Source organism: Biomphalaria glabrata, chromosome 17, assembly GCF_947242115.1.
Source record: "Biomphalaria glabrata chromosome 17, xgBioGlab47.1, whole genome shotgun sequence".
NCBI lineage: Eukaryota > Metazoa > Mollusca > Gastropoda > Planorbidae > Biomphalaria > Biomphalaria glabrata.
In genome coordinates this window covers 7,564,702-7,587,996 of record NC_074727.1, presented here as the reverse complement: position 1 = coordinate 7,587,996, position 23,295 = coordinate 7,564,702, and the positions used below count along the sequence as shown (strand labels likewise).

At 37.2% G+C, this 23,295-nt stretch overlaps 1 protein-coding gene across 5 annotated transcripts in view; it reads right to left on the bottom strand.

Annotated features, from left to right (window-relative positions):
- Positions 1-8,868, bottom strand: part of LOC106059853 (zinc finger protein squeeze-like) — a 123,554-nt gene extending 114,686 nt beyond the window's left edge. For 2 of the 5 annotated variants that reach the window (XM_056016136.1, XM_056016138.1), the window contains exon 1: positions 7,972-8,157. The gene's annotated coding sequence lies outside the window, so the exon portion shown is untranslated. Of the gene's footprint in view, positions 1-7,971; positions 8,159-8,773 lie in introns of those variants that run through there. The other 3 variants (XM_056016137.1, XM_056016142.1, XM_056016144.1) reach the window with 3 other exon arrangements.
- Positions 8,869-23,295: the final 14,427 nt, after the last annotated feature.

Genomic DNA, 23,295 nt, shown 5'->3' with positions numbered 1-23,295 from the left:
ATAAACAGCGACTAAGCTAACACACAGGATGCACAAAGGACGCGATAAACATCTTTAATTTATAATATGATAAGCATGAAATAATTGACTCATTTTCCTAATTAGAAGATCTTAGCCTAAATGTTGTAAGCACTTAGGGTTATAGATTGCTTGTGCGCGTTTCGGATTAAACCATGAGAAAAGCTGAGCGGATGGTTTGGTTGTGTAGGCTGATTAGATTCTAATGAAATCACGATGTGGTGTGAAAGTCGAATGGAGAACAAGCGAGAGACTTGTGACGGAAGGTCGTGTATTTTTAGTCAGTTTGATCTTGTTTTGAGTTTCAATATCAACTTGTGTTTCTACATACATCTATATTCAAGTTGAAAGCAGTGTATAGTTATAAATAAAAGTTCTGATCATCTGTTCGAGCATTAACACTTGGCTTAGGTTGAAGGGCACCAAAGGAATGTAGCTCACTAAATGCATTCTTCCCAAATTCGTAGCTGTAATCTTGATGCTAGTCATAGCCACCCTAACCTTAACCAGTGTTTCTCAAACTCTTACTTGTGATGCACCCACCTGACCAAATAGGTTTCGTCCTCGCGACACAGTTATGTTTAAAAAAAAAAAGGGGGGGGGGTCTGAAGGAGCATTCTGAGCTTCATCAATTCATTCTACTAGCGTCTACAGCCCAGTATTTCTCCCAGTTAGAAGAGCGCATGTCGACTAGAGTTAATATAACAACGGGTTAAAAGTGCCGATACTGAGTTGTATAAAGTTAATATAATAAGAAGGTGGAAAGGGCCGATACTCAAGTGTATGAGATTTTTTTCGTTTGTCATGGGCTTGACGTCAAGTCTTGCAGTGGGCCTGTTTTTGTTTACGCAAAAGACATCAACAGCACAGTGGTACATCATTTGGTGGAAATTTAAGCCTTTCAATGTAAGAAAGATGGGTAGAATGAATGTTTTAAAATGATCTTGTAGCAGTAGCCTCTTGAGATAACAATATGGAAGTTCCAACTTAGAATTCTGAGGAAATGGGGTCATTTAATTGAATAATTTTATTTTAAACACTGCTAACAATCCTTCTCCGCCCCTCTTGATTAATATTCTATTCTGGATTCAGGACAATGCAAAAGCAGATTTTTTTAAAACTTGAAATTTAAAAAAAAAAAAAACGAATCTCTTGTCAGCGCATCGCGCCAATCTAGGAGGAGCCCGCCCTTCAGTTTGAGAAACACTGCACTGCCCCTACAAGTATTAAAACCTGAAAGTACTTTTAAAATCCCTAAACATTTGTCTGTACGTATTGGTCTGTTGCCTACCGGTTATCTCCCTTCTAAGATAGGTTAATGTAAGATATAAGGAATGCATGAGTGTACACTCAAGTCATGGGGCTGTAAGAATGTTCAAACTAGACCATAACTCACTACACTCAAGTGGACAAAATAAACGCGTAGTGAGATGGTGTAATTTATGCTCGGCGTGTAACAGGCTGTTACACAAACAATCTAAGTCAAATTAAAGCCCCCCCCCCCCTTAAAGTGTACCCTATGTTTGTTGTTCTTGTTGTTTAACTAAGAATACTAGAAGGGGAGGGGGGTGTATTTAAACGAAAGATAAAACCTTATCGCGTTGATGGCTTTTCAATCAGAAATTTAGAATTCGGCTGCTTGTATCGATTTGTTTAGAGCGTGTCTTGATACAACTGCTGTAAGGGCAGTTGTACCGGATGTCGACGGGTGGCACAAGAGCGCCCTTCTAATGCCAGCCAAACGCCGCTGGCTCAAGCTTTTACCGGGAAATGTACGGTGACTCCCATGAACCGGATATCCCGGTCATCTCGGCCCGTTAGCTGCCCAAATAACAAAAACAAAATGCGTGAGAAAGAAAAATCTAAATATGCAAAAGGTTTCTTATATAACGCTTTTTTGTGGTTAGGGTCGTCTTTAGTTATGCCGCCCTGATCAGGTCTATTCAAGGTACTCTTTCGGAATGCCGCCTTGATATGGTCTTGTAAACGTACTCTTTCATTATGCCGATAGAAGGAATCTATCCAAAACTCTCAAAGTAACCAGTTTCGACGCTTCTACTTTTTATAGCGTACTCAAAGAGCTAAATAGACACTTTGTATTTGAAACTTGGGACTTTCAGTTCAACAGACGCTCTTTTAGCTTCTTGGCCACCAGTAAGCCATGCCTCTTATGTATACAGCTTATAAATTGTCTATTAGTTATTTCTTGGATCGATGACAAGGTATTGAAACGAAAAAAAAAAGTGTTCATTTGTTGAACTCCTTAGCTCTCCTCTAAACTCTGAAGGCACTAAACAAGAGACAATGTATATGAACTATGACATTCTTGTTAGCAGAAAAAATGACAACGCCCTTAAATTAATAAAGGAAATATCGTCTGTAGAGAGGGAAGAACTGAAATGAAAATCTGTTGCCTAGAGGTCGCAAGGTCTGAAAAGGGGGAACATTTTATTTTTACACATTTTATACAGATAACTAAACTAATCAAATCGGGGAACATTTCCCTTCTTACATCCACATCAAACACACACACACACACGTATACCTCCTCTCTTCGCTAATACACCAACAGTCTAATTATTATTCCCGCATTCTGCTATCGATGCAGCATCACATGTTCCAGTGCATGTTGCATTCCAGCATGGGAAGTAACCCACAAAAAAAAGAGAGAGAGAGAGAGAGAGAGAGGCTGCTAATCAGGTCACGCGGTAATTCGATAAGTCTTAACAAAAACCCTTCGTGGGTGTGGCTCTTGATCCGGGGTCACCAACACACACACACACACCATCAACACACCCAATTCTGTGTCAGATACAGATATATGTTTTTCTATGCGTACGTACATTGAGGTCAGTGCGGAAGGAAAAGAAAGTAATAATGAAGAGAGAGAGAGAGAGAGAGAAATGGGGGGGGGGGTGAAATATGAAGCCACTCCACGAGTGACAGTACCAGGGAGGAGGAAAAACAAGTGTCATTGGAAAAAGGCAGGACATCTCGAGGAAGGGGGGGGGATGGCTTGAAGCACAGAAAGAGGGGGTGGTGGCGTGGCATGGAACAGCTTCCATACAATTGTTCCTTTGGACGGCCTAGATAGAATCTAGTGCTAGCAGAATGTATGTGACCCTATTCTCTAAGTCCATGCCCACAGCCGTGACCTCATTATTTTTTTTTTGTTGTATTGACCCGAGTCTTCTATGTGTTTCATCCGAGCAAGTGTATATGCGGGCGATCGTGTATGTGCTGAGTGTGTAAACGCGTAAACGGATATATATATATATATATATATATGTACTACATCATATGTACGTGTACATTTGTTTGTAAATTTAGAGTCTAAACATGTGTGACCTACATTTGAAATTGTCTAAGCGTTGATGTAGTTGTTTGTTGTTGTTTTTTTTTTCTCTCTTTAATTTGTAATCACAAATCTCGTGGTAATGATCTAATTATGTTAATAATGATACTGGTGGCTTATTATTATTTAATTTAAAAAAATAAACATATATCTTTTAAAAAAAAAACTGATGTGTAGATGAGTAAACACTTGAAAACGAGCGCCCCATATCTTGTACCGAAATATGAATTGTTGGCGATGTAATCTACTCGTTGGGTTAGAGATTACAGACGGTGGCACGGAGAGGAAGTAGGTTACTGTTTTGTAGGGTTTTTTTTTTTTGTTGTTTTTTTTAATGGCGTGTGTGTCGTGAGATAATTTAATGAAGCAAACAGGTTACACACTTGGGCACGGCTGGTGTGCTGACAACCGACGAGGTGTGCACGACTTGTGACACGCGCAACAGTCCGTCAAAGGGAAGCGATAAAGTGTGCAGGACACAATTACAACGAGTGGCGACCTTACAGCACGAATACGTGCGTGTGTGAGAGAGAGAGAGAACACGCAATCCTTTTTTTTTTTTTTAGAAAAAAATAAAGACTTAATTTTACAGAAGCGTAGCTTGATTTTTCTGTTGGTTTAAGGGTATTGTCTGATATAGTGGGAATATTTGAAATATCGTTTCTAAAGTATTGTCATTCTCGAGAAGTCGGATCTTTTTTTTTATATAAAAAAAGTCGGATAACGTGAAATAAAAGGCTTAGGAATATAAGGACAGACCCCCCCCTCCAGGAAATCTTTTCCTCATTGAGGGCGTGTTGCAAACCCCAGGCATGGCTCTGACATGGACATGTCTTTCAACAATTCAAAGAAACACCAGGGATTAATGAAGAACAAAATTATAAATGTAATAAAAGCCATCAGAAAAAAAAATTGTAACAGTAAACAACGCCATCAAAAGTTGAACTATTAAACATACAAAACAAACTATGAAAACTGACTTCTACTGTACTTCCACGATTGGCCTCGAAACTGAGGCCTCTGACAACAATAACAATCTCTCAAGGGCCGTAACTCTACTTTAACTAACAGACCAATGAAATCAAAACAAATAAACATAGAATTCGTCCTAACTTACAACCAAGATTCTACTAAGACTACTTCATTAACACTAACCAATTATCACTACTATATAATACAGATACAATCATCACAGGGCGTCTGAATCAAGCATACCCTGTCCTTCCTAAAGTCCGGTTAGCTATTCACCTGTTGATAGAAATGCCACATTTTAACCCGAGCACCCATGCCTCTCTACATCGAAATTTCTGCACATTTTGGAAGTGGCGTCTTTCGGAACGCACGTGCATTTAAGATTTGATAATCTCATCTCGCCCAGGACATCTGACACTACCGTAAATGTCACATTCAACAGATAAATGACCGGGGGAGTCCCGTGTCTACGAACGATCAACTTTCTGCCCGTTTGCCTTCTTTAATTTCGTTCTCTTAATACAAAAGTTCACACTGAGCTGGGCGCTAGGAGCAATGAAATTTCAAAAGACCTCTTAATATTATAAAACGTTCTAAGTTAGTGACTAGGTTTTTTTGTTTTGTTGGGGGGGGGGGAGGGGGACAAAATGATAATTTTACCAGAGCCTCCACAATCCATGTCAGATTATCAATTTTAATTAGGTGTGTCCTTTCTTTTGGCCGAGTGGTGAGGCTCTTGGCTTCCGAAAACTGGTGTCTTCGAGTTCTAATCTTTACGAAGACTGCGATTTTGAACCTCAGAAATTTTCAAAGAGTCCACATGGCATATTTCGAGATCGTCAAGAAGATTGGTCGTTGTGCTGGTCACATGACACCTCTTCTTAACCGCCGGAAATAAAACAGATGAGCTTTACACCATCTGCCCCCCCCCATAGGTCGCAAAGGATTATAAGGGTAACTTACCTTTTACGCTTACCTTTACCCACTACAAAAAAAAAAGTAGCCTGTCACAAAAATTCTAATGTGAAAAAAAACCAACATAAAAACCACTATGAATGCTGTAAAACATTTTTGCTTTATAAATATAAACTGTATCTAAGAGACAAGTGTTGTGTCAAGTTTCTGCCACGACACACGAATTGAATAAAAAATAAAGTTCTAAGAAAAAAAAATGAATGCTCCCTGACTAATAAGAGATTTATTTAAATATTTATGTTCATCCTGTACGCACACATTTTAAACTGTTTGTTTTAAACTCCACCAACTATAAAAAATTAAGAGAGTGCACGTTTTGTAGAAGGAGGTAGGCCTATATAATAGAAAATGCTGGTAGTTCTAAAGAACAATGTCAGAGTGGTCAAAGATACCAACTCCTCGTTGACTATTATGTGGTCTAATGGGTGTCGTCCGAACTACTCGAGAAACGTACATGCCAGCAACTAAAACGTTTTAGAGGTCTTTCAAACAGTCTTAAATAAAAAGGTGTGTGTGTAAATAAAAATATCAGACGCAGCATAATAATTAAGGGCTAGCAGTTCAGTTCGAGAAACCCAGGGATCGATAGATTGATAATAAAAATATGTAGACTATCATCTGTCTGAGATCGATGGTAAAGATACAGAGTTGATGGTGATTGATGGTTAAGATACAAAATATAAGCTTGAGATATTATCCAATAAAAAAATTGACTGCCTCAACTTGACTGCTACCCAGCGCACGACTGTCGAAACAGATGTATCGAGTTCAAACCCCTCCAGGGGATTCGCCCCCCCCCTCCCCGGAGAATCCCGTTCACTCTTGATGAGAGATCTTCTCAATGCAAGCAGAGGGCAACAGAAAACCCGGAAAGCACGCGTTCTATCCATGCTCTGATCTGACCCTCAAATTTTCTAGCGACCACCCTGGCAGTTCGTACAGTTATCCCACTTAATAAGGAGTTTCATATTCTAATTCATGTACATTCGAGGACCTATATTTATAAAATGTAAGTAGTGCTATGGAATTCTGCCCATCAAACTAACGTGACTGACTGACTGAACGGGGTTGAAAAGGTAAATAAATTTAAAAAAAAAAAAAGAAGTCATGGATAACTTATCCTATATGCCAGGGGTTCTCAACCTGTGGGTCGCGACCCCCTTGGGGGTCGATTGACGATTTGCCAGGGGTCGCCTAGGACCATCGAAAATATGGATTGTTATTGCCTATTCTTCTATAGCTGTATGTGTGTGTGGGGGGGGGGAGGAGGTCGCGTCAGAGTGGGGGATTGTAAAAGGGGGTCGCCGAGCTTAAAAGGTTGAGAACCGTTGCTATATATGCAGATCTGTATACATGGACATAGTCATGAGCATGATAGTATGGCCGTTTGTAATATATACTAAATACGCTTAATAAATTGTGAGCAGTCTTACAAATTCTCTATATTCTAAATAACGTTTAAGCTTATTGGCCCATTTAGATTAGACTGTACTAGAAGAACTAGAAGTACAGACTAGATCAAGATTTATGTGGTCAGCACATTTTAACTCACCATTAGTAAATTAGACTAAAACAAAAAATAAATTATATAGATCTAGATATAGTCAACAAGTCTTAAGTTTCGAGTCTAGATCTATCTAAAATTATCTTGACTCTAGATCTTCACAGATAAATATAATCTAGATCTAAACTCTCATCCTTTTTCTCTTTCAATATTTTCATGACTCTCGCTCTTCCTTTCTAATACTTTCTCTCTATCCCTCTCTCTATTAGACTCTAGACCTAGAAACTAGATTTAGATCTATATAGATCTTTTACTCTTTTTACTCTCTATTAGTCTATAGTCTAGACTTAAAAGTAAAATAGCAATTATACATAAAACACTGAACCATAATCTTCAAATACAAAAACAAAATTTAATAAAATACTCTGAAAGACACAAAGATAAAGGCACATTCCTCGTTCCATATGCTAGGACAAATTTGTTCAAAAGCTCCTTCTTCCCTAGCGCTATTAGAGCATGGAATGGGTTGCCCGAGCTAGCCAGGAAAACCAGTGACTTGGCGGAGTTTAGGTCGTTGGTTGGTTAATATGCATGACTAAATGCATGACGCATAGAACGTAATCATCTTCTTTTTTGAAGTAACGTCTGTATCATATAAGATAAGAAGATCTAGATATATCTAGATCTGCTAGTCATCTTCTGAGTCTAGATCTAGATTAAAAAATTTAAGATGTTGGCAATGTTAAATGTAGCCCATCTAGATAGAGTCTAGAATCTATCTTAGATCTAGATCTAATATGAATTTTAAATTAAATCTAGACATTCTACTCCTCTAGAGTCTAGATCTAGATAGATCTACTACTACTACTATGATCTATCTATCTAGAATCTAGCAGTAGATCTAGAAATTTAAAAAACTAATCTAGATCTAGATTCTAGACTAGTCTAGATTTAGACCATAGTAGACCTAGATCTAGAACTAGACTAGATCTAGATTTCAGTGTTACGACGTACCATGACTATGACCATGGCCCATGGCAATTGGCATGTATCATTGTAATATGTATGTAATCCAGTTCTAATCTAGAATCTAGAGATATAAATCTAGATGAAGAATCTATGTTCTTTAAAACATTGCTTTACTTACATGTACAGGCGCCTATATAATCCCGATCAATAGCAATTAAAGCGAAATAAAAAAAAAGCGAGAAAAAAATGGCGAAATCAAACACAACACACTATCGTATCACTCCACAGTAAGTTAGAATGAAAACCAGAATAGGAAAAAAAAAATAGAGGTCAAAAAACGCCTGCGGGCGAATGTAACGGGAGTTAGGTCCCTTGATCCCTATTATTAGAACATACATGGACAGGACATGTTTAGATGCCTAAACTTAATCAGACATATATATATATATAAGTAAGGCTTGTCTTCGAGTGACATATATATATAATCCAGTGAAAGAAACTGATATATCTATTCTATTCATAAACTGTTATTTTACAACTTAACAGCTAATGTACTGACCTAATTTGAAACCATAAATTACGCAATAAGTAAAATCATCATACATAATTAGGCTACACGCTGAGAAACTAGCATTATAATTAGAAAAATCACATTATCCATTTTGTTTGCATAAAATAAGATTGGTGTATCGTTGACGAGAAAGAGACAGAAAAAAAAAGCGGATTTATTTACTTTTAAAATTAAATCAAACACAAATTACATCTAGATTCCAGACACGAGAATTACAAATAACTTGTAACTAAATGCCAGAATTCATATCAAACACAATCACAATTGGAAATAAACACCAAATCTACAATGAAATTTAAGTCCTAGTTATACGTACAAAACAAAAAAAAAACAACACACCAACACGGCAACAGTTGAAACCTTTCAAAAAAAACAAACAAAACCAAAAACAAAAAAAAAATTAGCTGACCTACTAACTGACGAACGAGTCGACACTGGTACAGTTAGCTAGGCTCCCCATAGCACAAATAGAAGTCGGCTGTTGTGCTGTGGCCCTCCTGTCTATGTATGATTATGCCCCCTTACAACTTTTGCTGTGGAAGGAAAAAAAAAAAAAAAAAAACTACAAGACCTGCTTCGTCAGGGGAAGACAACCTCTGAAAATCATGGTTTGGGGGGGGGGGAGGGGGAGAATACTAGGAAACGCGGGGAAGGGGGGATAAGGCCGTGTGGGAGTGGAATTTATTAAAAACGAAAAAAAAATTAAACAAAATTTATTTTTCCAACAAATAAAAAAAAAATAATAGCACACACAAGACAAAGGATTAAACAAAGGTCGTAAAGTAGTTGGTGGAGGAGAGGGTGGGGGTGATGGCGAAAGGTGGGTTCCGAACTCAACATTCAAGCCGACCAGTGTGGCTCCTCCCCTTCACTTCAGTAGTAGTGTTAACTTTTTTTTTTTTTAAAGTCCAGCTTCAAGTTTTACATTTATATATATATTTTTTTCTAAGTTTAAAGTGAGCAGGGGTGAACCAAGGCAGAAGATTGCGTGCTCATACCAACACACACACACACTCAAGCGCCTAACTCACACTCACCAATGAGCAGAAAGTCGAAATGAAATGAGGAAAAAGGGGGGGGGGGGCTGTTGCTGAGATTGAGGGGGAAAAATGGTTTGGGGAGGGGATTTCTGAAATACTGAAATCAAATGTCTGTAGTGGTGGCGATGTGGATGGTACAGATAACACACACACACACATTACTACTTCCTCCATTTCTAGTCACCTCGCATCCTAGTCATTCACCCTACGCAACGCCCCCCTTGTTTTCCACTACCCGCTCCACCCCTCCCTCTCCGTCCTTCATCGTCATCATCATCATCAACATCATCCTCTTCTGTAACACGCAACTTCCAACTGCAGACACTATCAGAGAGAGGGGGGAGAGTAGGTGAGGAGAAGAAGAGAAACGGGGAGGGGAGTAAAAAAAAAACACGTGGTCTATGCGCTTACGAGGTGGGCTTCAGGTTGGGAGAGGCAGCGGGCATCTTGGGGGGGGGGGGTAGGAGCGGGGCGTGAAGATTGGCCTCAGGAGTGGACATTACGTCGATGTGGCGGGCGGAACGAGAAAGGCAGTGACTAACCGAAGTACTAAAAGGGGGTGGATGGGGAGGCCGGGGGGGGGGGGAGGGGGTGTCGGGTGTCTGGTACTGAAAAATAAAACGGGGCGAGTGGGGCGCAAGGCAACAAGCGGAGACTGATGTTACCACTGCTCTGATGACCTAAAAACCCAATCGCACCGATAGTCAGTGAAGACTAGGAAAGAGGTCCTGGCATAGGGGGGGGGGGGGAGGTACATAAAAAAATTAGGACGAAAGCGTAAAAGGATAGGGAGGGGGGGATACTCTGAGGTCGCGAGAGGACGCAGTGAGAACGCGAGGAAGGGTCAGAGTGGGTGGGTGGGAGGGGGGGGGGAATAAGAACGAAGAGTGGTGGGTAGAAAAAAATATATAAAGGGGGAGGGGGTGCGAGAAGGGTGGGTACTAATTCCAGTTGCTTCAGCAGTCCGTTTGGTTAAAAAAAAAAGTACTGGACACAGATCGGTGGAGGTGGTGTTTCCCTGGTCGATGTATCTTCTGACATGTTCAGTCCTAGTTTGGCATTGGGTAAATGCCGAAATGCAAAGGCCGTGCTGTTACGCAACTGTTCATAATTCCTGTTACCCCCTTCTCCCTCATCCTGAACCACTGACACACACACACAATTAGAAATGTTAACATACGAAACAAAACAAAAAAAAAACAACAAGCAAATTTTTTTTAAATACTTTCTTTAAAATAGCTTATATAAGGGAAGAGCTATATATTTATAGCCTTATACATATATATATATATAGTTACTGTAATATTCATTTTTACTAATCAATATCAAACTAAATTTATTAGAACTAATTAATTAATGACTTGTTTAATCTGTGTTTGATTCATACATTTTTGGGAATGATTGATTCATACATTGTTAGGAACAAGGAATAATTGTGCAAAGTCTCAAATTGATTCGAGAATGGGAAGAGGGAGAATTAACGTGTAACAAAATGTGTACCAGACAGACAGACAGACAGACAGACAGACAGTGTGAATTGATTATAAGCTTAGTAAAGAAAGGATGGAGATGGTTACTTCGAAATTGGAAGACAACCATTGGTGTTATTGTTTTTTTCTTTATTCTAAAAACACAATTAGTCATTCAGCCATTGACTAACATGCATGACTAGATGGACACATGAAATGCGTAGGACGTAATTTATCTTCTGTTTTGAAGTAACGTCTGTAATATATACAATTAATGAATCGTCATTTTCTTGCACTGTCAGGATTAAGCTTGGATGGAGAAAATAAAAAACACAATTCAATGTCCCTTCAGCAGTGTCCTCTAAGGAATTTTCAGGTGATGTGGCAGCTCTGCGGCAGAACTTCCTTCTGACAGGTAACGACAAACGTCTTAGGAATGTTAAGGGCCTCGAATGTGACTGCGAAGTCACAAATTATTATTATTATGTTAGATATGAACGAGTAGTCATTCTCTGGCGCTGCCAGGGTCGAGTTTCGCTAAAGAGAAACAAAATTCATTGTAGTCCCTTTAACAGTTTCCACTGAGGAATTTTCTGGTGATGTGGCAGGTCTGCAGCAGTACCGCCCTCTGACAGGCAACGAAGATGTTCCTAGGAATGTTAAGGGCCTTGAGGGTGTCTGTGAGGTCAGTTGTTATTATCCCCTCGGTTGATATAACAATGGGGTATATTGTTATTTTGGACAATTTCCATAGACGCTTAATCTCCAAGCCTAGGTTCCCATATTTTCTTTGTTTTTCTATCTTAGTTTTTCTTAAATTATGAGACAGTGGTACGGCGATATCGATAATGGTAGCGGTTTTTTCTTTTTTATCGATGAGCAGCAGATCAGGGCGATTGAAATCTACCGTTTTGTCGGTCAGAATAGGCCTATCCCAGTACAGCAGATGTTCAGTAGACTCGAGAACCTCTTGCGGAGAGTATTTATAATAAGGGGGAGTGTCCTTACCGATCAATTTGTACGTCAAAGCCAGGTATTATTAGAAGAAGTAGTAGTAGTGGTTAAAGTAGTAGTACAGTAGTACTATAAATATTTGGAGCGCGGGGGCTGAGTGGTTAAGCGCTTGGCTTCCAAAACTAGGGGCCTGGGTTCGAATCTCGGTAAAGACAGGGATTTTGAGTTTCAGTTGAAAGCAGTGTGTACATCCGTTTCAACATCAATTTTTACATCAGTTTTTAGAACAGGAACCGTTTGTACATCAATTAGTACACCAGTGATTAGGCCTACACTGTTAGTACATGAGTTTGAACATTATTTGCACATCTTTTTGTACATCAATTTACACATCGCGTTGTACGTCAATATGTACGCCAATTTCTACATCCATTTCTACATTACTGTGTACTTCAGTGTGTACATATATATTTAGAATTATTTCATTTTGAATAAAGTTTTAATGTATTTTTAGCTCACTCCAGAAAACGTTGTATAAACAGGTTTTTTTATGTGTTATTTAAGAGAGAGAGGGAGAGAGAGAGAGAGAGAGAATGAGAGAGAGAGAGAGAAGAGAAGAGAAAAGAGAAAAGAAAAGAAAAGAAAAGAGAGAAAAATAGGATTGGCCGATTGTTCGTTTACAATTGATTGACGGTAGAGTGAAATTTGCTTAATGGAAGTCAGAACAATTGCACAATTCGCTTAATCGCGTAACAATTGGGAAAACCCGAACTCGTGCTAATTGCAGCATGCTTACAGCTTATTAGCATATTCCCGCTCAATTCATGCGCATATCTTGCACAGCAGAGATACAATCAGGCGCGTTCCTTTTTAGTTAGCAGTTTGTTATCAGCTTTTTTTTTATTATTAAATCAATTTTAATATCAGACAACGTGGAATGGGGAAAGATGGTCGACAGATCATGTGTGGTGCCCAAATGGAGCAACAGATTAATAGCAAACGATGAATACCACACAACTATAAAGTTTTGGCGCTGCCTCGCTGGCGTCGCTCATTCATATCTCTATATTTAACAGATATAAAAATACTTTTTACACAAATATATATTATAGGTCAGTGACACGGATTTAACGCCCATGTTTCACCAAAATTTTACGACATTAAATGAGCGATTCTTTCAGAGGCGGCCCCGTTGCCATGCTTCTTTATCTGTTTCCACTCCGCTGGTAGGAGAATCTGACTTAAATGTTTTCAGACCAGCACTCAATGTTTACAACCCCGAGTTCAGTGACTACAAACCTACACTGGAGGTCTACAATCCCTTACTAAATCACCACAAACCTTGACTGGATGTCTACAATCCCTTACTAAATCACTACAAACCTACACTGGAGGTCTACAATCCCTTACTAAATCACTACAAATCTACACTGGATGTCTACAATCCTTTACTAAAATCTCTACAAACCTACACTGGATGTCTACAACCCTTTGCTAAATCACTACAAACCTACACTGGATTAACCCTTTACTAAATCCCTACAAACCTACACTGGATCAACCCTTTACTAAATCCCTACAAACCTACACTGGATGTCTACAATCCCTTACTAAATCACTACAAACCTACACTGGATGTCTACAATCCCTTACTAAATCCCTACAAACCTACACTGGATGTCTACAATCCCTTACTAAATCACTACAAACCTACACTGGATGTCTACAATCCCTTACTAAATCACTACAAACCTACACTGGATGTCTACAATCCCTTACTAAATCACTACAAACCTACACTGGATGTCTACAATCCCTTACTAAATCACCACAAACCTACACTGGATGTCTACAATCCCTTACTAAATCACTACAAACCTACACTGGATGTCTACAATCCCTTACTAAATCACTACAAACCTACACTGGATGTCTACAATCCCTTACTAAATCACTACAAACCTACACTGGATGTCTACAATCCCTTACTAAATCACTACAAACCTACACTGGATGTCTACAATCCCTTACTAAATCCCTACAAACCTACACTGGATGTCTACAATCCCTTACTAAATCACCACAAACCTACACTGGATGTCTACAATCGACGAGTTCAGTGATTAAAAACATCTCTGTGTGTCTGTTGCTTTTTCTTCTTCTTATCTTATACATTACAGACGTTACTTCCAAAGATAAGATAATTACATCCTACTCATTTCATGTGTCAATCTAGTCAAGCATGTTAATCAATGAATTTAACTCTGCCAAGTCGTTGATTTTCCTGGCTGATTCAGGAGGCAACTCATTTCAGTCTCTAATGGCACTAGGGAAGTAGGAGCACTTGTACGAATTTGTCCTAGCGTACGGAATAAGAAATGCGCCTCTATCTTTGTGTCTTTCTGAGTTGCTTGTAATAAAACACGTCACGGTCTAAGCAAGTGCGGGGATACTAGAACGTACAGACATGAATTTTCCTTCCCTTAAACCTGCCTCTGATATTTCAACGTGGCCGCCCATGATTCAATACTAAAGCGACCTTGACATAATGCATCAGAAATGGTGTTTCCGATTACTTTTATTCCATTCTACAAGTAGAAGAGGCGTCTCCCATGGGGGGAAAGGGGAGCGAATTGATGTGGGTGTCATGGTTGTTAATAGTACAATCGACATTTAAAAAAAAAAAAAAGGCAAGAGACTGTGGGAGTATAATTTTTTCGGTTTTTTTTTTGTTTAAAGCTCCAATTGAAACGAGAAAGTAACTCGGTTGTCAGATGTTCAAGAGAGACAGCAAGTGGTCGGAGGTCGAAGGTCGAGTGTGTAAGTGGACAAGTGTATCACTTTGAACAAAGCAGGTCATGGACAGAAAATACTCTCACGCGCACATTCGCATGCGCTATGTTAGGCAATTGAAAGGCATGACCTTGAAAAAAAATCCGGTCATTTCTCTATCTTTATTATTTTCAAGAGTTTTGATAACGGTTGTGCTCAAATGGGGAGGGGGGGGGTTATAGTCAGCAAAGAAGGGCAAAAGTATCGTAGTGATATTATTTTTAAAAAAAAGCGATATACGCTCTTCAACTCAAGAAAAACATAAAGAAACTAGAGCGGAAGCAGAGCTTTCTTATGAATTACAAACGTAACTTCAAAATAAAAGATTTCATATAGTTACGTCCTATGCGTTTCATGAGTCAATCCAGTGCCAAAGGTTAAACATTGAGTTGAACTGAGATTTGACTTTAGTAACACTATTGAGAAAATCGCTAAACCTAGAGACACTTCAGAACAAGACTATAAGTAAATTAGCATTATATATTATATAGATCACTGAACACCGTGATTAAAACAAAAATGAAACTAATAAAATATCCAGAGAGACACAAAGTTAAAGACACATTTCTTATTCCAGAGGCTTATTCTACATGCTAGGACAAACTCATAGAAGTGTTATTAGAGAATGGAACGGGTTGCCTGAATCAGACAGAAGAAAAAAACAATAACTTATTAGCAGAGATACAGTATATTAGTGTTTATAGCGGAATCTTTTTATTTGGTTAGTACAAGATATAATACTGTATTACTGTAAGGAATCCAGCCTTCAAGAGGTATTTACAAAGCCTTTATCAACTCTGTCTGTCTGGTAAAAAGTTTGAGCACCTTATTTCTCCAACACCCATTGTCGGATCAAGTTGAAACTTTCAACAATTTTTCATTGATAAAGACAATAATCAATTTTTTTTAAATTTAAAGTCATTTAATTGGTATAATGGTAATTATTTTTTTATACCGACAAGGAAATTAATTCTTCAGTATTCAGAGGTATGGTTAAATAGTTAGTATGTTGTTTTTTTTTTCTCCATAGATAATTGTAGGCGTTCTCCCACCCAAACAAATTCTCGGATCAAGTTGAAGCTTTAAACAATTATTTATGGTACCAAACAAAATATGAATCAATTTTAACAAAATTAACCAATTAGTCAATTAATTTTGGTAATTAATTATTCTTATTGATATCGAATTAGTTAAATAACTTCTCCATTATTGAGTACATAACCTATCTATATTATAAGCGCAATAATTAATACAAATTTTGTTGTATTATTATAGATCTAAGTATGCCTTTTATAGTAGGTTACCACTGTGATCATTTTCTGATTTATAACCCTCAATAAAAAAAATAGAAGACACAATGACACAAAGACACGAGACACTGTTGACCAAAGACAGGAGACAAACATAGCCCAAAGATAAAATGCACAATTGCAGAAATAAAGAAAACACTATTGCCAGCAGATAAAAGCCACAGTTGCACAAAGATAGAAAACACTATTGCCCAAAGTTAGAAGATCATATAGCTGAAAGATAGAAAACACTATTGCCCAAAGTTAGAAGATCATATAGCTGAAAGATAGAAAACACTATTGCCCAAAGTTAGAAGATCATATAGCTGAAAGATAGAAAACACTATTGACCAAAGTTAGAAGATCATATAGCTGAAAGAAAGAAAACACTATTGACCAAAGTTAGAAGATCATATAGCTGAAAGAAAGAAAACACTATTGCCCAAAGTTAGAAGATCATATAGCTGAAAGATAGAAAACACTATTGACCAAAGTTAGAAGATCATATAGCTGAAAGAAAGAAAACACTATTGCCCAAAGTTAGAAGATCATATAACTGAAAGATAGAAAACACTATTGCCCAAAGTTAGAAGATCATATAGCTGAAAGATAGAAAACACTATTGACCAAAGTTAGAAGATCATATAGCTGAAAGAAAGAAAACACTATTGCCCAAAGTTAGAAGATCATATAAATGAAAGATAGAAAACACTATTGACCAAAGTTAGAAGATCATATAGCTGAAAGATAGAAAACACTATTGCCCAAAGTTAGAAGATCATATAAATGAAAGATAGAAAACACTATTGACCAAAGTTAGAAGATCATATAGCTGAAAGATAGAAAACACTATTGACCAAAGTTAGAAGATCATATAGCTGAAAGAAAGAAAACACTATTGACCAAAGTTAGAAGATCATATAGCTGAAAGAAAGAAAACACTATTGCCCAAAGTTAGAAGATCATATAGCTGAAAGATAGAAAACACTATTGACCAAAGTTAGAAGATCATATAGCTGAAAGAAAGAAAACACTATTGCCCAAAGTTAGAAGATCATATAACTGAAAGATACAAAACACTATTGCCCAAAGTTAGAAGATCATATAAATGAAAGATAGAAAACACTATTGACCAAAGTTAGAAGATCATATAGCTGAAAGAAAGAAAACACTATTGCCCAAAGTTAGAAGATCATATAACTGAAAGATAGAAAACACTACTGCCCAAAGTTAGAAGATCATATAACTGAAAGATAGAAAACACTATTGACCAAAGTTAGAAGATCATATAGCTGAAAGAAAGAAAACACTATTGACCAAAGTTAGAAGATCATATAACTGAAAGATAGAAAACACTATTGCCCAAAGTTAAAAGATCATATAAATGAAAGATAGAAAACACTATTGACCAAAGTTAGAAGATCATATAGCTGAAAGAAAGAAAACACTATTGACCAAAGTTAGAAGATCATATAACTGAAAGATAGAAAACACTACTGCCCAAAGTTAGAAGATCATATAACTGAAAGATAGAAAAGACTATTGACCAAAGTTAGAAGATCATATAACTGAAAGATAGAAAACACTATTGCCCAAAGTTAGAAGATCATATAACTGAAAGATAGAAAAGACTATTGACCAAAGTTAGAAGATCATATAACTGAAAGATAGAAAACACTACTGCCCAAAGTTAGAAGATCATATAAATGAAAGATAGAAAACACTATTGCCAGCAGATAAAAGCCACAGTTGCACAAAGATAGAAAACACTATTGCCCAAAGTTAGAAGATCATATAGCTGAAAGATAGAAAACACTATTGCCCAAAGTTAGAAGATCATATAGCTGAAAGATAGAAAACACTATTGCCCAAAGTTAGAAGATCATATAGCTGAAAGATAGAAAACACTATTGACCAAAGTTAGAAGATCATATAGCTGAAAGAAAGAAAACACTATTGACCAAAGTTAGAAGATCATATAGCTGAAAGAAAGAAAACACTATTGCCCAAAGTTAGAAGATCATATAGCTGAAAGATAGAAAACACTATTGACCAAAGTTAGAAGATCATATAGCTGAAAGAAAGAAAACACTATTGCCCAAAGTTAGAAGATCATATAACTGAAAGATAGAAAACACTATTGCCCAAAGTTAGAAGATCATATAGCTGAAAGATAGAAAACACTATTGACCAAAGTTAGAAGATCATATAGCTGAAAGAAAGAAAACACTATTGCCCAAAGTTAGAAGATCATATAGCTGAAAGATAGAAAACACTATTGACCAAAGTTAGAAGATCATATAGCTGAAAGAAAGAAAACACTATTGCCCAAAGTTAGAAGATCATATAAATGAAAGATAGAAAACACTATTCACCAAAGTTAGAAGATCATATAGCTGAAAGATAGAAAACACTATTGCCCAAAGTTAGAAGATCATATAAATGAAAGATAGAAAACACTATTGACCAAAGTTAGAAGATCATATAGCTGAAAGATAGAAAACACTATTGACCAAAGTTAGAAGATCATATAGCTGAAAGAAAGAAAACACTATTGACCAAAGTTAGAAGATCATATAGCTGAAAGAAAGAAAACACTATTGCCCAAAGTTAGAAGATCATATAGCTGAAAGATAGAAAACACTATTGACCAAAGTTAGAAGATCATATAGCTGAAAGAAAGAAAACACTATTGCCCAAAGTTAGAAGATCATATAACTGAAAGATACAAAACACTATTGCCCAAAGTTAGAAGATCATATAAATGAAAGATAGAAAACACTATTGACCAAAGTTAGAAGATCATATAGCTGAAAGAAAGAAAACACTATTGCCCAAAGTTAGAAGATCATATAACTGAAAGATAGAAAACACTACTGCCCAAAGTTAGAAGATCATATAACTGAAAGATAGAAAACACTATTGACCAAAGTTAGAAGATCATATAGCTGAAAGAAAGAAAACACTATTGACCAAAGTTAGAAGATCATATAACTGAAAGATAGAAAACACTATTGCCCAAAGTTAGAAGATCATATAAATGAAAGATAGAAAACACTATTGACCAAAGTTAGAAGATCATATAGCTGAAAGAAAGAAAACACTATTGACCAAAGTTAGAAGATCATATAACTGAAAGATAGAAAACACTACTTCCCAAAGTTAGAAGATCATATAACTGAAAGATAGAAAAGACTATTGACCAAAGTTAGAAGATCATATAACTGAAAGATAGAAAACACTATTGACCAAAGTTAGAAGATCATATAACTGAAAGATAGAAAAGACTATTGACCAAAGTTAGAAGATCATATAACTGAAAGATAGAAAAGACTATTGACCAAAGTTAGAAGATCATATAACTGAAAGATAGAAAACACTATTGCCCAAAGTTAGAAGATCATATAACTGAAAGATAGAAAAGACTATTGACCAAAGTTAGAAGATCATATAACTGAAAGATAGAAAACACTACTGCCCAAAGTTAGAAGATCATATAACTGAAAGATAGAAAACACTATTGACCAAAGTTAGAAGATCATATAAATGAAAGATAGAAAACACTACTGCCCAAAGTTAGAAGATCATATAACTGAAAGATAGAAAACACTACTGCCCAAAGTTAGAAGATCATATAACTGAAAGATAGAAAAGACTTTTGCCCAAAGTTAGAAAATCCTATAACCAAAAGATAGAAGACAATATTGTCGAAATTAAAAGGTACTTTTGTCAAAAGGTAAATGGACACTATATTATTAATGTAGAAGGCACTGTTGATAAACACTGGATAAATTATTTTTAAGAAAGGTTTACACACGTATATTTCTTCTACAATAACAAGTAGGACTTTGTGAGAACCCCTGTCTCTGAATGAACCTGTTTTACATTCCTATATTCTTTGTCTGCAGTGTTATCTACGACATCAGTTCACATTCCGTGCCACCAGCATACATTTCCTTCCGCCTACACACCGGCGATCACGACGTGTCATCCAGGAGTTAGTTAATAACCTAGATCAACACAGTGGGTCTTAACTCCTAATTCACAGGCTTCCATACACCACTCTACTACTGCGAGACCAACACAGTGGATTAAAATAGATTATTTAATTACAAGTAGGCTTGCTTCATCTGCTAGAGACAAAAAGGAATTAGGCCTTCGTGTAGTTTGTATATGGACTAGAAGATCTTCCCCAGTTTTGTTTGTACATTTCAGCGTTTCTCAAACTTTTAATAGTGACGCTCGCCTCGCCTCCCCCCCTTTGGACATAAAATTCATGTTCACCCCCCCCCCCCCCCATTCTCAATCTTCAAAGAGCGCAGATCAAATACATTTTAATTAAGATGGAGTGAGGTTGGCCGATACTGAATGGCGAGAAATGTTCGAGTCAATAGAACCTGAACATTTTGGAATCGATTTTATTGCAGGTGCCTCTCCAGGTAAAACAGTGTGAATGGTCCTTCTTAGAAAATAAAACGACATCCATTTATTAAACATATTCCTAGTTCTTAAAGATTTATGATTGACGATTGTGCCATTTTTCCTTGTTGAATTCTCGAATACGGATCTATAGTAATAAGGCTAGAGTCCGAAGATAAATCAGGGGTGCATTATTTCACGTGGATACGCAGTCCCAGCTGCGACCTACATATTTTGGTAATACCCAGCGAAGACATGACCGTTGTCCACCGGTTCGGTATACGTTATCTTTTCGGCATTTACGTCTGTCCAGTGCAATGGATGTCCTTTTGACCTCGAATGCGTATTTCGCGGCGTTTGTAAGAAATCTCCAGCCTCCTGCTGCCAGGTGCTCTCTACTATGTCAGTTACAGCCAGTTGGCGCCTAAGCTGGTCTTTAACGCGTTTCCGGGGGGCACCTCTATTACCTTTCAGCTTCCTAAAAAAAAAGTTGCCTTTGTCCTACAGTCGTCACCCATACAGGACTCGTAACCTGCAAAGCGCAGCTGTCGAGCAATAAGCAATCCTTCCATACTGCAGGAACATCGCTGTTTGTAGGGTGGTCTTGCCATCGTATGTCCATGATTGAAAACATACATCTTTGGTGAAATATGATTTATAACTTTTTATACATTTATAATTTATACTATTGAAACATATTTTTTGTCAATGAAGCCAATAATACCACCTTTAGTAAAAGTAATAATTTGCGCCTTCTGTAAAAGTAATAATTTGCGCCTTCTGTAAAAGTAATAATTTGCGCCTTTTTAAAAGTAATAATTTGCACATTCTGTAAAAGTAATAATTTGCGCCTTCTGTAAAAGTAATAATTTGTGCCTTCTGTAAAAGTAATAATTTGCGCCGTCTGTAAAAGTAATAATTTGCGCCTTCTGTAAAAGTAATAATTTGCGCCTTCTGTAAAAGTAATAATTTGCGCCTTCTGTAAAAGTAATAATTTGCGCCTTCTGTAAAAGTAATAATTTGCGCCTTCTGTAAAAGTAATAATTTGCGCCTTGTGTAAAAGTAATAAATTGCGCCTTATGTGAAAGTAATAATCTGCGCCTTCTGTAAAAGTAATAATTTGCGATAGAGCAGTGTTTCCCAGAATTTTTCCTTAACGGAACACTTCGCAAGTTCTGAGTTTTAGCGAAACAATTTGCTTATTTTTTTTTAGAGAGATTAATTCACGTGGTGGTCTACTATTTAATTATTCCAGTAGTTCATGAAACACCTATTCAGGCCTCGCGGGACACTAGGGTTCCGCGGAACACAGTTTGGGAAAAAATGTGATAGAGCATGACTTAGCAGTGTGGGTGGTGGGAGTTCAAACATCCTTGCACTGACATCACTGACATCATTTGTAAACAGAAACACGCACACAAGGACAATTTAAACAGAAAAAGAAGTCACTGTTTAGGTCCATTTTCAGAAATCAATAATTTGTGGTTTTTTTTGTAACTTTCTGTGAATCTAAAGGCAAATGTGTGAACCTAAAGACAAATGTGTGAACCTAAAGACAAATGTGTGAACCTAAAGGCCTAAAGGTTCCAATAAACCTATAAAAGTAAATCATTTTTTGTTTCAATTTGGCACATAGGCACACTTTAGACCTATCGTGTGTTAAAAAAAAAGATTATTTAATGATAGATCAATAAATGCATAAGCTATAAACGAACGCCTAAATGTAATTATCACATACAAATAAGTGTCAGAATCAAGGCTCTTTTCATTGTATAAACAACAAACAGCATGTTTACTTTTCGAGAAATAACAGAAATTCAGCAATAGAACTAAAAATAGCCGAGGGAGTTAAAAAAATATATTAAAAAAAAAAAAAAAGAAGAACCTGGTTCTCTCTATTGGAGAAGCTAATTTTTTCTAGAGGTTATAATAAATAATTTTATATACACGGTAAGACAATACGTGGAACCAGTCAATAAGTTTCGAGCTTCATATTAAGTCTATTTTCATTTGATGTATTATTAAAATTGTTAAAGAAAGTGAAATCTTTCCATGATTTTTACTTGCATTGTTCAAGTGTTTTGTTTCGTTTTGTGGAATTATGATTTTTACTTAGACACGAAATTACCGGCATGCATTTGACGTTAGGTCCTCCATTTTCACTTCCTTCTGTCTTTCAAACCTCATATCTTTCCTTCTGTAACTACTTAAGTTAAAGATTACTCGCTCGATACCCACACCTACGATCAAACTCTCGATACTCGCATCTATGGCCACTTGCTTGGTACTCACAGGCTCACAGACTCACACATACGACAACTTACGCGATGCTCACAACAATGGCCACTTGCTTGGTACCGGTACTCACACATACATACACACCTATGATTACTTACTCGATACTCACGTCTATGACCACTGGTTCGATACTTAACACATATAATCCTTGACTCGATACACGCATCTATGACCACTGGTTCGATACTTAACACAAACAATTACTTACTCCATACTCACATCTATGACCACTGGTTCCATACTTAACACATATAATCCTTGGCTCGATACACGCATCTATGACCACTGGTTCGATACGTAACACAAACAAACACTTGCTCGATACTCACATTTATGACCACTGGGATACACATGCCACCACTTGCTCGATACACCTACGACCGTTCGTTCGATAATCGCACCTAAAATAGCTGGCAAGAGATGAATAGACCAGCTCCATGCATCGACAACAATACCACAGGTTGTGCCTACAATCATCAACCATTCATCGATTCTCATCCTGTGCTCTGCTGCCCACTTTTGGCGCTCAGCCATTTTCTTACCAGCCCGCAATCAATTTTAAACGCTTCACGCTTTTGTCAGACGTAGGGCTATGTTTGGTGTAGGGACATCGACCGGGACACTATGACT